Genomic DNA, 15,804 nt, shown 5'->3' on the forward strand with positions numbered 1-15,804 from the left:
GCCGCGTGCAGAGTAGGCCGACGCTCCCTGCAGCCTTGGCCTGGACCCTGGTGTATTTGTACAGCACGGGAACCGTAACAGTACAGAGCTTTCTGAGCAAGACTATTAAATAAAAGTGCAAAGCTGTCTGTCCATGGACTAAAATAACAAATAAAGAATTGAGCTTAAGGAATAAACATGAGCATTGAATGGTTAGTATCCTTTAAATATTTAGGACAACGTTTGGCCTCAAGCAAGCACTAAATGTTGGTCCCACCTGAGAAGACAGATCGATGGGTACATACTTGTTCACGGTGAACATTAGTATCACACACAGTAGTAGCTCAATAGAGTCCCACGTGGAAAATGAAACTCAGTAAAAGTTGCAAGTTGGCCTAGAAGTTTCATTGGGGAAACTGGTTTGGGAACCTAACAAATGAGAGCCCACCAACCACAAAACTGAGAGCCTGAGTCTCTAAGAGACCCTGGGTTTCTCCTTGGCCGTCGCAGCCAAGTGGTGCCTCCCCCACCCCACCGTCCCCAGCCCCAGCAACCATGCAGGGTCCGAAGCCCAACCGCTGCGCAGAAATGACAGGGTATTGCCGCCCTAATCCGCCTTCCCAGAGCGGAGGGCCACCTGATGGCCTCGACAAACAAACGGCTGTCATGTGAAAAACGCCTTTTCCCTCTGCCTCCATTTCTTATAATGTTAATTGTCAAGCGATGCAGAAAAGTCTCGCTGAGCATCTTCCTTGTTAGTTTTTAAAATATTAAGACTTCAGCACAACTGACTAATCTTTCAGGACATTCTGCCAGCTGACACATGGGCAATCCTTTCTGGGCTGTGAAATCTTGGACTCAGGATCCAGCTACATTACCCTATAGAGTTCTGAGTTTCTACTCTGAACCACTGATGTCTAGTAAAATTTATTTAGAAAGAGTGCGGGTTCTATTCATTCTGGTCCATCTCACTGACATGTCACAAAAAAATTATTCTTTGGTGCTTTTACGCTGAAACACACCCTAACCTCGAACCCTGCCCTCTCCTCCTCTCTCCTGCCCACGGGCTTTGGCTGATTCCCACTGGAAGCCGGCGCCTACCCAACACCACACTCCCCCGTGCAGGGGTCGGGGCGGGGAGGGGGCTTGGGTCTTACTGCAGATTCAGGTGCAGTAAATATGCCTTTCGAAAGGGCACCTCAGTGACAGCTCATATTCTTTGCACCACAAAATTGTCCTCACCCACAACAGCAACCTGGTTCCCACGCTCAAGTAGTTTCCAAACGACTCGCACCTGCCGTCTGTTTGCCGCTCACCTGCTGATCAGGCCCCGCAGAGACGCAGCGAGCGGAAGGTGGGAGAGCTCCCGGCCCACACCAGCACCCAGACCACGGGCCGGGGGCGGCGGGTGAGGGGGTAGAAAGGAAAATGAAATAAGTTCTCCGAGGAAAAGCAGAGAGAGGAAAGGAGACGAAAGCCAAGTCACAACTACACGAACTTAAAGAGGATGTGTGGACCAATCCACAACTTAGGTGAGGGGCGATTTCCTGTTCACCTGGCTCAGACCTCACTGCGGACTACGGACCTACAGACGGCACAGCCTTGGGCCATTTTGTCCTTGCCACTCACTCAATGTCTCAGTGACATGGCAAATTTAATTGGCCCCAAACCAACTGATTCATTTCAAACCAGCCAGCCGGTCCCTGCCTCAGGAAAGGAACCGCCAGCCACCCACGGGGACCAAAATCCCCGAGTCATCCTTGGCACCCCAGTTTCCCTCTATCCCTGACATGGAATTCGTCACGAAGTTCTGTCAGCGTTACCTCCCACGTCACCCTAGAATCTATCCAACTCTCTCCACCTTCACTGCCCAACCCCTACTCCGCGGCCCGTTTTCTGAGGCCAGGACTATGACAGTTGCCACCGACGGGGCTCCTGGCATTTCAACCCATCCTGCAGCCAGAGGCTTGCTCTTCTAATGAAATGTCAGGTCATCCTGCTAAAACATCCCTCTTATTTCAGTGTGAAGACCAAAATCCTCATCGCGCCCTACCGGACCCTTGCCTACCTCCTGTTCCCTAAGTGCTTTCTTTGCATTCCTGACACCGATCACACTCTCTCCCGCCTCAGGCCCCTCCACGTGTCCTTCCGGACCCCTCTCTCTCCCTCTCCTGCCCCCGCCTGCCGCTAACTTATTCAGACCTCAACCCGCATCCGATCAGCCTCTCCCAACCTGCCAGTCTCGCTGGTTTCTCACCTGTTCCCCTCTTTCGTAGTTTAATTCCATCTGAAGTTGTATACTCCTTCCTAAAACTGTCTGATAGGGTCTGTAGCCCCTCTGGAGTATACGCATTTCACAGGCAGAGGAAGGAGAGACCGTGGTCCCTTGGGGACTGAAGGGAGGCCCAAGTCCCTGGAGGCCAAGGTGAGGGATGAGACAGCAGAAGGGCTGACGGCATTCTTCCCAACGTTGAAGAAACACGTAGCACTTTAAAAACTTCTTTTCAGAAAATTGGAAGCATTTTCCAACTATGAATTTGGCATAACCTAGATATCAAAATCTGATGAGGACATTACAAAAAAACAAAATTGTAGAAACGTTTCTCTCTTGAGCATAGATACAAAAAATCCTAAGCACTTTATTGCCAAATGGAACCCAGGGATATATACACAGGGTAATACAGCACCACCAAGGGGGATTTATTCCAGAAGCCTAAGGACGGGTTAGCCACACTTGCAACCATTCAGGGTAACTCGCCACAGAAACAGGAGGAAGCGGGAAAAATCGTATGATCCCTCTGAGAGGTACAAAAATGCACTTGAGAAAACTGGATAGCCATTGTATTTAAAAGGAAAAAAAAAAAACCCTCTTAAACTAGGAATAGAGAGAAACTTTAATCTGAAAAAAAAAAAATCTACAAAAAACCGCATAGGCGAGCACAACCTGGGCCCCATGCAGTGAGGGACCCAGGGCACAGCACGCAGCCATTTCGGGGAACCCAAGTTTTTGGAATGTGAGGAACACCCGGCAGCAGGAGTTCACCTTCTGTTGTAACACCAGACAGTGGTTTGATAGAAGCTGAAGACTTTCTCCAGAATTTTCTGGGCACGGACCCAGAAGGAGCCGAAGCAACTACCCTGCAACCCAGCAGCACGGAACACGAACACACCTTGACATTGTCTTCAAACTCAGACGCAAGTCGAAAAATAAAAATGTATGAGGATGTCTTCTGAGGACGCTGAGACAAGGAGCACCGAAGACAAACGTGCAGGGGTGTCCTCTTAGAACCGAGGTGGCATGTATGTAAAATGAATCTGTACTGAGTCCTCCGGCAACGTCCTCTTCAACCTGAGGTTCCAAGGCTGAAAAACCGATGCCTGTGGCCGCCGGCTCTAGCCCCGGCCGACCAGCTGCCTGTGTGCCCGCGGCAGCCAACGTGCTGAATCTCTTCTTCCAGGAGAAAGAAGGAATTCAAACTTGGTTAAAATAAAAATAAACAAACAGGACAAAAGACCTGATTTACAGCAAACGTGTCCCTGATATGCAATAGGAAAATAATAATAAAAATGGTCCTAGGTCCACTGGAAGCCCACAGAGAAAACCATGTCTTGGCTCCAGCCCACGCCACACAGTAATCCACTCCAGGTGGCCCGCAGACCCAGGTGCGAAGGGAAAGCTACGCAGGGAGAGGCACCGCCATAGGTCCAGCTGCAGCAGCGCGCCCGAAGCGACGGCCTCCGTTCACACTTAAGAGATTTTTTTTTAATGAATTCATGCTTGTATTGCTAATATCTTCTCCAGTTTGTCTTCCTTTTCATTCTCTGTGTGGTATACTCTGATGAAAAGAATTTTTTAATCTTTATGTAGTCCAATTAAACATTTTTTAAAGTTTCCAGTATTCGTGTCCTTTTCAATAAATTTCTGCTATTCTAAGATTATAAAGATACCCCACTAGGTTTCCCAATGCTGATATTGGTAATTGCTTTTTCCATCTTTTTGTGATCGTTCATGAAATGTCAGTTTTATTCACCTTTTCAAAACATCAACTTCTGGCTTTGTTTACTACTATTAGTTTCCTATTAGAGTGAACCACATAAAACTACCATTTGTAGAGATCAAAATAGTTGAATATCTGCAATTTCCTAAGGCTCAAGTTAATATTTTATTAACTTCTACTCTTCATTATGTTCTTCTTGGTATACTCTTTAGGTTTGATTTGCTGTTCTTTTTGTATAGCTTCTTGAGATCACTGGTTTTCAGCCTTACTTTCTCTTATATATTTTTAAGGATATAAAGTTCCCTTTGAATACTGCTTTAGCTACAGGCCATAATTTTAATATCTTGTCTTCATTATTATTCAGTTCAAAATAGAAATTCCTGTTGTGATTTCTTCTTTGATCATGGACTAATTAGGAGTCTAATTTTAAATTCCTGGGTACTAGATTTTCTCTGGTTATCTTTTTACTTCTGGTTTTTAGTTTAATTGCATTATGGACAAAAAACATACTTTGAATCACATCAGTCCCTTGACATTTGTTGAGACTTTTTCTGTGGCTCAGCATGTGGTCAACTTTAGTGCATGTCCCATGTGTCCCTGAAAACAATGTCAGTTCTGTAATTGTGTGCAATGTTCCACACATTATTTTAATCAAATGTATTAATTGTGTTCAGATCTTCTGCATCCTTAATTTTTTGCCTGCTTATTCTATCAGTTATAGGAAGAGGTGTACACAAGAATACCAATCAGATTGTGAATCTATCTGTTTCTCCTTCTAACTCTCTCAATCTTTGTTTTTACAAAAGCAGTCAAGCTATGTTACCGAATACTTTCAGAGTTAAGACTGTGTTATATTACTAGTCGATGGATTTTTATAATTATGACATGTCTCTTTTTATTTCTATCAGTGCTTCTTGTCTGTGAAGCCAACTTCTTCTGATATCAGGACAGCTAACCACTTTGTTTTGGTTAGGATTGATATGACATATCCCTTTTCATCCGTTCACTTTTAATCTTGTCTCCTTAAATTTAAAGTGTCTTTTCTAAATAGCGTACAGTTTAGTTTTCTGGGGTTTTTTCTTAAGCATAGTCTGATAGTATTGTTCTTCTATTGGAGAATATAGTTCATTTAAATGTAATGTAACTACCATTATATTTGGACTTATAGCTACCGTCTTACTATTTGTTTTCTATTTGACCCATCTGTTCTGGTTTCCTTTTTCTCTATTTTGTATGTTATTTCACTATTATTATTCTATCTTCTCTTTATTAACTCACTAGTTACACACTCCCATTACTCTTTTCATTATTACTTTAAAGATCACCCTAAAGAGTTACTGCTCTCATTCAAACTGGAATTTCTACCACTTCCGTGATAATGCTGGAATTGTGCTCCACCTTGGGTCCATTTTCCCCCTCTATCTTTTGCATTATTTTGGAATTCATTTTTAATTCTTTATATGTCCTAAATTTCATAAGACATTACTATTGTTGTTGCAGTTAATATTGATTAAAACAACTTATTTGCCCTTTCTGGTACTCTTCATTAAATTTTGCACTTCCATATTTTCATCGAAGGTTATTTTCTTTCTGCTTGAAGAACTCTCTCTGATATTTCTTTTAAATCACATATTCTGGCAATAAATGTTTTTCAGTTTCTATTGTCTGAACATGCCTTTATTCCATTTTCATTTTTGAATGATACTTTTGCTGCAAATTCTAGGTTGACATTTATTTTCTTTCAGTACTTTCAAAATGTGATTCGATTAGCTTCTGAGGCATTGTCTTATTTACACACACACATACACATTTTAGAACTGCTATTGTGCATTTAGTGAATGTACAATAAGCATATGAGTAAAGAAATGAATGGTATTTTTGCTCAAATCCAGCATTCTTGTTTTTTCCTATATAAACTTAGCAAGCTGCCTAACCTTTCTTAAAATAATGAGGATACCTACGAGGAGGTGATACAGTAATTTATACATTGAATGTTATAGTATACTGGTTAAGACCTCAGGCTTTGAGGTCAAGAAGCACCAACTGAAACCCTAGTTCTTCCACTTGCTAGCTGTGACCTTCGTGAGAACCTAGGACCTCCAAGCTTTGGCTGTCAGACAAGGCAACAACGCAGCAGGGGATGAGGGTTACATGCGGCGATGTCTGTGGAGTCTGAGCACAGTGCCTGGAACACAGCAATTGCTCCATAAATTGGGGCTCTTCATAGGATTAATACCATATAACATAACATTCCTAGTTGAACTACAAACATTATTCAGACGCTCCCTCTTCGCGTCACATGAAAACAAAACACAAGCCGCAAACAAGCCCACCCTTGCAGGAGTCAGACCGAACGAGCAGGAAGGAGCTGGGTCATTTTTATCCCCCCACACCTGGAAGTCCGGGTTGCCCGACCTTTGGCGTTCGTGACACTCCTCTGTTCCGTAGGCTCCGGGCACCGGGTTCCAGCGTCCCCGGTCAGCCGCCACCCTTTTGGGGCATTTCCACATCATAAGCCCCTGAAAACTATCTCACTTCCCTCACTAGAACTTTGCAAGGGCATTTAGCCCATCTTCAGAATAGTTTTGAACAAAACAAATGGAGAATTACCACGCTGTTTGAATTGTTTAGAGGGGGATTTCTCAGCCTCAGCCCTGTTGGCACTGGGGGCTGAGCAGCTCTTGGCTGGGGAGCCCAGCCCGGGTGCCGCCCTCTGCCCATGAGATGCCTGCCCCCCACCCCCTGCACAGCCCCCTACTTCAGAATCTTACCCCTGAGTCGTAACCATCAGAAATGTCTCCAGACATTAACGAAAGTCCCCTGGGGAAGCCAAATCACCCCAGCTGAGAACCATTGCTTTACCCAGCGTCTCTGGTCAGTCAAGTCCGATTGGACATGCTGCCCAGGGCCCCCCGGCCCCCCACTGTGCGGCGGGCATACTCCTCTGGTTGGAGTGGGGAGGGGTGCTGAGAAGGGCACACTGAGCCTTAGGCTGGAACTGGAAGAGTTTCCAGAAGTCCCCAGTGGCCGGTACGATGACCTACTTGCTTCTGCTAATTGGGCTCACCACAGGCAAGGACAGAAGGCCTCTCTTCCTGGAGCACCGCTTCTGACATAGCGTAGAGGGAGCCAAGTATCACAAGAAACCCCCGGGAACTTCAGCTACGGTAAGTGGGCCGTGAAGCCAAACACCGATTTGCCAGATGGGGAGGGCTTTTCTCGATGTTTGTTCGAACCCTAATGTCCACTTCGGGGGAGAGACGGGCGCACTGGGGCGGGCCGAGGTTTCTGGGGCTGCCGTTTTCTGCCTAAGCCCCACACTCCCCACTCGGTGAATGGAACTCAGGGAAAGAGTTGGTGGGAGGCACCTAGAAAACCAAGGAAACCATTCCAAAGAGTGGTTATTACCTCCAGGAAAAGCAAAAAAGTTGCACAGGAAAAGATACAAATTGCAGTACAGCATGAGATACAGCTATAAATAATGCCTCAACGATGACCATGAGGCAAAACATAAACCCTGATTTACCTAAAATTGATGATATAACTTCTTTGGGAGGATGAGAGACACACACACAGTGGGGAGTGGGGAGGGAGAATTAGAGGTATGTCAATTAGAGACTTAAATTCTCACCTTTCACAGTAGAAAGTCAACAGATAATAACTAACTTAAAAGAATCAAAACTCAGTACTACAAATATTTTTTTCAGAAATACAGGCACTAAAAAAAATAAAGTAGAAGAAACAGCTGAAGGGTTTGTGGTAATTGCCTTGGGCACCAAGATTCAGGACCGAGGGGCATAGAACAGGGTGACTATTTTTCACAATAAGTAGTGTTATTTGACTTTTAAAACTACACATGTGATTTGTTCACTTGAAAAATAAACCCCCACCTTTCTCTCTCATTTCTGCTTCACTGCTCTGGCGCTTCCTGAATTTTTCAACCCAATTCAGGGTCATTTTCTTCCAACACATACAAAAGTTGAGGCCAGTTTGTATCTCAGTTATAAGTTTCAAGCAAGATTAAGAAGGAGCGTTTCTTGTTTCTTTTTCTTTTGAGTTCACATTTTACTATGTTACTCTGGAGAGAAAGCCAGGGGAATGTCATGGGAGCCAAACTGGAAAGCATTTTGCTTCTCGCTTCCCGTCGCCCGCCTGTGTTTTACGCGTATTGCCAACCTACTACCCTGTTGGCCGCACCAATGTTATTTTTTAGATAAGCTTTAAAGAAAAACTGGAGATCAGAAGGTTGTTTTAAAAAGAAGATAAATAATGGGTTCTGTGAAACTCTGCAAAGATTTTAACTTTTAAAAATGCTTAGAAAAACCGTGGGCTCCATGGCTCCATCAGTCTGGACCGAAGGGAGTGTTGCAGGAAAAGTCTCCCCCAAATAGAGAGAAAAAGAGGGGGCTTCCCGCCAGGCGTGGAAGATGCTATCAAGGGGGCACATCCGCACCATGGAACTTGTGCATTCTCACACCCCGCTGCAGCATTGAGAGCAGGCGGATGGGGCCACTGAGGACAGTTCCCGGAGCTGGGCGGCCTCGTGGAAGCGGCAAGATGCACTCTGCCACATCGGAACTATGTTCCAACACATAGTTCCGGCACTGGCAGCCAAGAGTGAGCGGCTAGACCCTGACTCTCAGGTGTGTGGTAAGGGACAAAGTCAACAGGTACAATGCAGGTACTGCTCACAAACTCAGCATGTGGTAGTTACTTCAATCATGACTATTTTATCATGAAACGTGACATCTTCCAGCACATCAGGAACTCAGCAACTCAGGAACTCAGCCATCTGCCATTTTGTCAGAAGGGACTAGGTCAATGCATCCAGGGAAGTCATGTCTTTGTCCATTTGAAAGTCTCCTTTTGTCTATGGCCACACCACCCTGAACCCGCCTGATCCCATCTGATCTCCGAAGCTATTCAGGGTGGGGTCTGGTTAGCACTTGGATGGGAAAGTCTCCTTTTCTCCCAAATCAAAATTCCCAAACATGATTTGGAAGTTTCTGCGCAGATGGTTGGATACCAACCAGAAATTCCAGGGAGACCAGAAGCTTCTGGGTAGAATGAAGGGAAAACATTCATTTTCTGGACCTAAACTGTGCCTTGACCACGATTCAGAATGCCCTTCATAATATGGAGAACCAGGCCTTGGCTGAGGAGCTCGGCTGGTTGGAGTGTCATCCTGATACACCGAGGGTGTGGATTCGAACCCAGGGTTGTCTAGGGCCGTACCACCCCGACTGCGCCCGATCTCGCCTGATCCCAGGGCAGGGCACACGCAAGAATCAACCAATGGACGCGTGAATAAGTGGAACAACAAATCTCTCTCTCTCCCCCCTCCCCTCCCTCTCTCTCTAAAAACCAATCAGTAATTTAAAAATTTGGAGACCCTATGAGGTACATTTCACATAGGCCTCTCCCACCATGTTCTACTGTGATTAACCGCTCAAGTTCAGTTGATCCCCCTCTAACATATCATCCAAAATACTTTCTTGGAGATAATTTGGATTTATTGAAAACTTCATTTGAAAAAGGAATATGGCAATAGTATCCAGGAAAGTTCTGAAAATATTAATAAGGAAAAAGAACCGGCCCTCCAAGGTGGTGAACAGTACGAGCTATAACAGCAGTGGGACCCTGGCACAGGAGGACGGAGCAACGGGGCGGAAGGAAAGGCCCAGAAGTAAACCCCCCGAGGGGCAGGGATTTACAATATCACACTGAGGGCCCTCCAGCTGGCCCCTTAGTCCCTGCAGGCCGCTGTGACAAACCCCCACAAACTGGGTGGCTAATAGACAACAGACATTTATTCCTCACAGTTCTGGAGGCTGGAGGTCTGAGATCGAGGTCCGGGGCGGTGGGACAGGGCTCTCTGCTGGGCTGCAGGCTTCTCTTGGTGACCTCACGTGGTGGAGGGGCTTCGGAGTTCTGCGGGGCCTCTTTATGAGGCGCTAACCGCTCCGTGGGGCCTCCACCCCCGTGACCTCATCGCCGCCCAAAGGCTCTGCCACGAATACCATCGCACAGGTGTGAGGATCTACCATGGCCTTTGGATAAAATAGGGATCAGATAATAAATAACATGGGGACACCCTGGCGGCCCTTCGAGGTAAAAAGAGCGATCTAGTCCCTATACTGTAGGCCAAATGCATTCCATATGCCTCAAAGATTTCAATGGAAAAACTGAACTCATAAAAGTACTAGAAGAAAATATGGGGAAAATCACTTCTATCTTAAGAAGGGGCAAGGTCTTTCGAAGTATGACATAAACCTTACGAGACTAATTGTTAACCATATGAAAACTCAAAATTTTTTGCACAGCAAGAGGTGACAAGAAAGGGAATAATTAGGGGAAAAATATGGGTAGCTCAAATCACAGTCCAAGAACTAATGCCGGTGGAGACAGGGTAAGGTCCATCGGGGTGCCCACTGCGGTGGGGGTGTCCCCCACACTGAAGTTTCACAGCCACCGATCGGTCTTGCCCATCAGATTCTTCCCTCTGCCACCTCACAAGAGAGAGCCTCCCCAAATCGTCCCAGACGGCCACCATCCACCTCAGAAAATACCATCTGACACGGCCCATGGGCGAAGTCAGTCGCCCGAAGGGACCGGTAAGAACCCCACAGCCTCCGTTGTGAGGAGCTCTGGGGGTCGCCCTCGGCCTCACACGAGCAGGGGTGGCGCTGTTAGACCCCTTCTCAGTCAGAGAAGGGGGAGTCCCCGATCTCTCCCAGTTTTCAGGCCAACTTTCTGTCAGAGCTGCGAGGAAGCTGGCAGCCTCCTCTTGCTGCCTGTCGCCTCCCGACAGAGCTCAGCACACTCAAATCCTGGCTGCGGCCAACCCAGAACTCTGGGCAATGGCGCTGCTCCCCAGAGGTCTAGTCTTGCCTTCAGTAGCTTCTAGAAACACTAGGAAAACAAAGTTCTGTGTTTTGTCTACAACAAGCACAGGCATGTGCAACACTCAGGAACAGAAGTGCATCGCTGTGCCCATTCTTGCGCCCTCCCGCCCTCTCGCTCTGCTGGGACCAGAGCCTCAGAGTTAAATGCGTCTCTGCCACGTTCTTGGCGCAGCCAAAGGCTGGACCCTGAAAAGCCAGCCTGCGGATTTATCGCATTTTTTACTCTGGACTCGTTACCATGGCTTTTTGAGAGTGCAGGCCATAGTAGGGGATGTTGGAAACTTAGAAATATTATCTATTTTCCATTACTTCCAGTAAAAATGTCTACCAGGAAAAAGGGGGAAATGCCGCTTTGGGGGCCAAGTCCAATAAATTTGGGTAGGGTGAGGCGCTTCCTGGTTGAGAAGCTCCACTGCAAAGAGCAAAAAGGAAAAAGAAGGCATTTGAAGTTCTCCAAATCTGAGATTAGGAAAAAAGGGAGAAAAGGAATGGTTCAGAGGGACCCTAAAGATGGAGAGAAGATTGGCCCTGCTTCTGCTCAGCCAGAACGTGTTGAGCCTGTAAGTCTGTAACCGGCATCAGAGAGTGAAGGGGCGGGGCCGCCAGGCCCTGGGAGGACTTGGGTGGGCCCTAGGCAGCTGCCATGGTGGGCACTATTAGTTCTCCATGACTGCTATTAAAAACTGCGAACTCTGTGGCTTAAACAGCACATACCTATCACCTTACAGGTCTGGAGGTCAGGAGCCCTGGAATCAAGGTGTCAGCGGGGCTTGTGGGTCTCCTGGAAGTCTAGAGAACAATCTGTTTCTTTGCCTTTTTCAACTTCCGGAGGCCATGGCCCCCGCCTGCATCCTCACAGCTAGCGGCAGTGGACACGTGCTCACGCGGCCACCTCTCTGGTCCTCTCTCTGACTCCCTCTTCCACTTTGAAGGACCTCTGTGATGACACAGAGCCCACCCAGAGATCCAGGGTCATCTCTTCAGTTTAAGATCAGCTGATCTGCAACTTTACTTGCAGCTGTAACCTTGAGTCCCTTTTGCCATGTGACATAACATAGTCACAGGGTCTTGGGACCAGGATGTTGACATCTTTGGGGGCCACTATTCCACCACCAACATGCCCCTTCTTCCATAAAAAATTTTTTTTAAATCATATTTTATGACTGTGTTGAAATAAAGATGTGGGTTCAAATGTTTTCTTCGGCCCCAAAGGTTCATTTGTTTCCTCCAGGTTGTAAAAGTTAAACACTCTCTTGGGCCCCTAAACATCTCGGAGCCCCAGGTACCATGCCTGCTGTGATTGCTGGGCAAGTTGGTCCTGGGGACAGCCCTGCAATGTCCCCTGGCCCCAGCCTCAGAAAGCGCTCAAGTGGAGGGCACACGAGTCCATTCACAGGGCTCAGGGCACAGGTGAAACGCAGCCGTGACAGGGGAGGCTAGGAAGGGGCAGAAGGGCAAGTATATTCACCAAAGGCAGAGAGCGATGAGCCAAGTTCCTTAGACTCTCCAAACCTCAGTTTCCTCACCCAGACCACCGGGCCCCCTCCACCAGGAAACGGGTGCAAAAAGGCAGGTGTCTCCAGCAACTGTCCCGAGGAGTTAGGACCAGGAGACAAGGACAATGGAATTATCCTGAAGGAATTCTAGAGTGGTTTCCTTTTCAGAGATTTTACCGTCCAAGAGCCTGTTCCTGAGTCATCGGCACCCAGAAAGCTGATGTGGCTGTAAGTGAGACCTTTATTTAATTTCAAATGACATGCTCTGCCTTGTTGGAGAGTCACATGAAATGAAGAAATGATTGCAAGCTGGCCTTCTACTTGAACCTGGGGGTGTTTTCATTTGAAAGCTCTCCATTTCATGCCAAAACTCGCAGTTCAAAACTGACAGTTTTCAGAAAGGTTAGAAAAGAGTTTGGAAACTTCTGCCTCTCCAGCACCCACAGAAGCCAACATTTCATTTTGTCAATAATAGAGGAGACACAGCATGACACAGCCTGAAAACACACACACACTCTCTCCCAAAAAGACGAGCAGATGATTTGGGAAGCTCCAGCTGCTTCCCAGGAGCTCCGCTTCCAGGGGCCGCCTGGCATCTGCAGGGCTCCTGGCCCCGCCTGGCGCCGTCCCCTGCCCCCCGCCCCCTGCCCCTGCCAGGCCCTGCTGTGTTGGGGCCCAGACCCACGGGAGGAATGCAAAAGGCCTGGATCCACCCTCTGGGAGCGAAAAGCAGATGATGTGGAAGAGGGAGAGGAAGCAAGTGAACACTTCTCACCGTGGGCCCGGAGGTCCAGCCACCAGGCGGAACTCTGCCGAGAAGGCGCTGGGAAGCTGGGAAAGCTCCCCCTCCGCCCCCATTTCTGGACCGGAGTCCTCCGGCTGCCTCTGCCTTTGCCTCTGCCCCTTCTCACCTTCCGTCCCCTCCTCACTCAGACGCCGCAGTCTCTTTGGCTGCCTGCTCCTCTCCTCCTGAGCTAGGGTCCAGCGTGTCCTGGAGGTGCTTCCAACAGGGACAGTGCTCATGGGCCAGCCCTGCAGTCTCACGCTTCCCAGACATCTGCTCTCCTCTAACCTCCGCCCCCATCGCCTCGTGACCCCAGGCATCACCTCTGCTGCCCCATGGAGTCTTCAGATGGCCACTGTCTTTCCCACCACACTTCCATCACTTCTGACACCTCTTCTCCCCCAAGAGGCTCCTTGAGCCTGACCTTTGCTCTAGGGAATCAGCCATCTGGCTCTGGGTCCTTCCGATCTGCCCTGGATCCCACCTGGATCCCACCCACCATGCCCTTGTTCCTGGAGCTCCCCCAGCTGCACTGCCAGCAATTCTACTGCCCCCTAGTGGACCAAGTGCAACAGTGCCAAACGGGGCCATTATAGTCCAGCTGAGCCCTCCCTGCACCTGGACAGAGAGCCCCCCCCCCCCCCCCCCCCGGTCCCTTCCTTTGCTGCCAACCCCTAAACCCGCCATGCTCACTGTCTGCGGAGGACCCACCCCCTACCTTGCCAAGAATATAACCCCCCCGGGGGGAAGGCTCCGAATCCCCCCAGAATTAGCCCCCACACATAGCATCTCGGGGGACCAGGACACCCTTCTCCTTCCACAGCGAACACTTGAACCATGGCAGCCCCTCATCCCACCGCCACCCACGCCCCTCAGGGACCTGCCCCATCAGCACTGTCCTCTCCGATGGACACGGCTGTCCTCCAGAAAGAAACAGGGACACGGACCTTTCCTTGGCCTTCTGGGTTCATACCTCATCCGCCCCCTCCCTCCCTCCTCTCACCATCAGAGTTCTCGAAGCGAAGCCCACATTCGGAATCGCGGCTGAGACTTCCCCTGGCAAACGGAAGCCGCCTTGTTCAGGCGCCCGGCGGAGCCTGCATCCCGCCCACCCTCATTAGCCGCCGGCTGGTTAAACGTCCAGCCCAGGGGTCCAGCCTTCCGCAGCCCTCACCTCACAGGCACATCAGTCAAACTGCCACCTCACTCTAAGGACCTGTTTACAGACTCTCAAGAGATAATGACAATCATTTTTCTTATTAAACAATTAAAATGGAAAACATTTGGTTATTTTAAATTGCCTGTATTTTGCCCAAGTCATTAGAAACATCTATTCACCTCAGGCAGAATAATTAACTTTCCATCATCACATTGTTTATAATTGTAACATTCATACATCTAACATACTTTTAGAAATTAGGGAAATGAAAGATTGGCTTTTATTAGTATACTAATGTTTCCCTAAATTGCAATCAGGAGGGAAAGATAATTTACATCAGTGAAAAATATGTTATTTGATATCATGGAAACAATTATATTTTGTTACGTTCAAATAGCATGAATTATCTGAAAATACCAAAAGTAGGGTCATGGCGTTTTTCATCCACCTGGTCAGGACCTGGTCACGGACCATGGGTAAGCTTCGTCACCTGCTTTTCCTCTGTATCTGGGGTCTGGGGCCGGCCCTCCAGCCCCATCACACATCAGCATGTACTTTGCTGGCTCTAGCAGACGTGTTAACATACTGGATTCTCTCCCCAGCTTCGAGGCTCCCTGCCGGTGGCCACTTCTTCCTCACCTTTGTGTCCCTGGTGCTCATACAGGGTGTTCAACAATAGATGACCAAATCCGTAAATACGTGAAGAGAACACTGGGAACAAACAAGGTTATGGTTATTCACTTAAAGATAACAACTACACCCCTAGCTGGTGTAGCTCAGTGGATTGAGCATGGGCCTGCAAACTAAAAGGTCACTGGTTCGATTCCCAGTCAGGGCACAGGCCTGGGTTGTGGGCCAGGCTGGTCCTCAGGATGGGGAGCAAGAGAGGCAACCACACATTGATGTTTCTCTCCCTCTCTTTCTCCTTCCCCCGTCTCTAAAAATATATAAATAAAATCTTTAAAAAAATAACAACCACAAAAGTTCTACAAGTGAAAAGTATTAGCAGAACTCATATATATACACTATGGGCTGGCTTCCAGCCCACCTCCATAAAGTGAGTATCTCAATAAGGCAAGGCGTAATTTTTTTGACGGTGGAGGGTCTTGCCTTCAATTTGTAAAAAGCGCAACATCTGCAAGTCACAGTAAAGCGAAGTGCAATAAACTGAGGTACATTTGTCCTTAGTTCCAAAGAGCTTCTGTGTTCCACCAACCAGACAGAGGCCATTTGTAAACAGCGACATCCACTTGGCCAACCCCAAGGGGCGGGCCACCCCTTTCCTTCCATCTCTAAAGCACTACCAACCAACATGCAACTCACAGAGGCTGGAGTACGACTGCACATTGAACTAGAAAAACCAGGCTATAACTCCAAGCCTGCCATTGCTTGTCCTGGTCGGAATTCAACGTCTGCCTGTTTCCCCGTAGGATTTCAGAAGCAACAATCAGCATGTGGAGGTGTCGGCAGGATTGTACCTGCG

General features: G+C 47.9%; 1 protein-coding gene across 1 annotated transcript in view; it reads right to left on the bottom strand.

Moving 5' to 3' along the window:
* CPXM2 (carboxypeptidase X, M14 family member 2) overlaps positions 1-15,804 on the bottom strand; it is an 83,934-nt gene that overhangs the window by 28,425 nt on the left and 39,705 nt on the right. The window lies entirely within an intron of this gene.

Source organism: Pteronotus mesoamericanus, unplaced genomic scaffold, assembly GCF_021234165.1.
Source record: "Pteronotus mesoamericanus isolate MK-2021 breed Mesoamerican mustached bat unplaced genomic scaffold, CSHL_Meso_final contig_657, whole genome shotgun sequence".
In the NCBI taxonomy this organism is placed as follows: domain Eukaryota; kingdom Metazoa; phylum Chordata; class Mammalia; order Chiroptera; family Mormoopidae; genus Pteronotus; species Pteronotus mesoamericanus.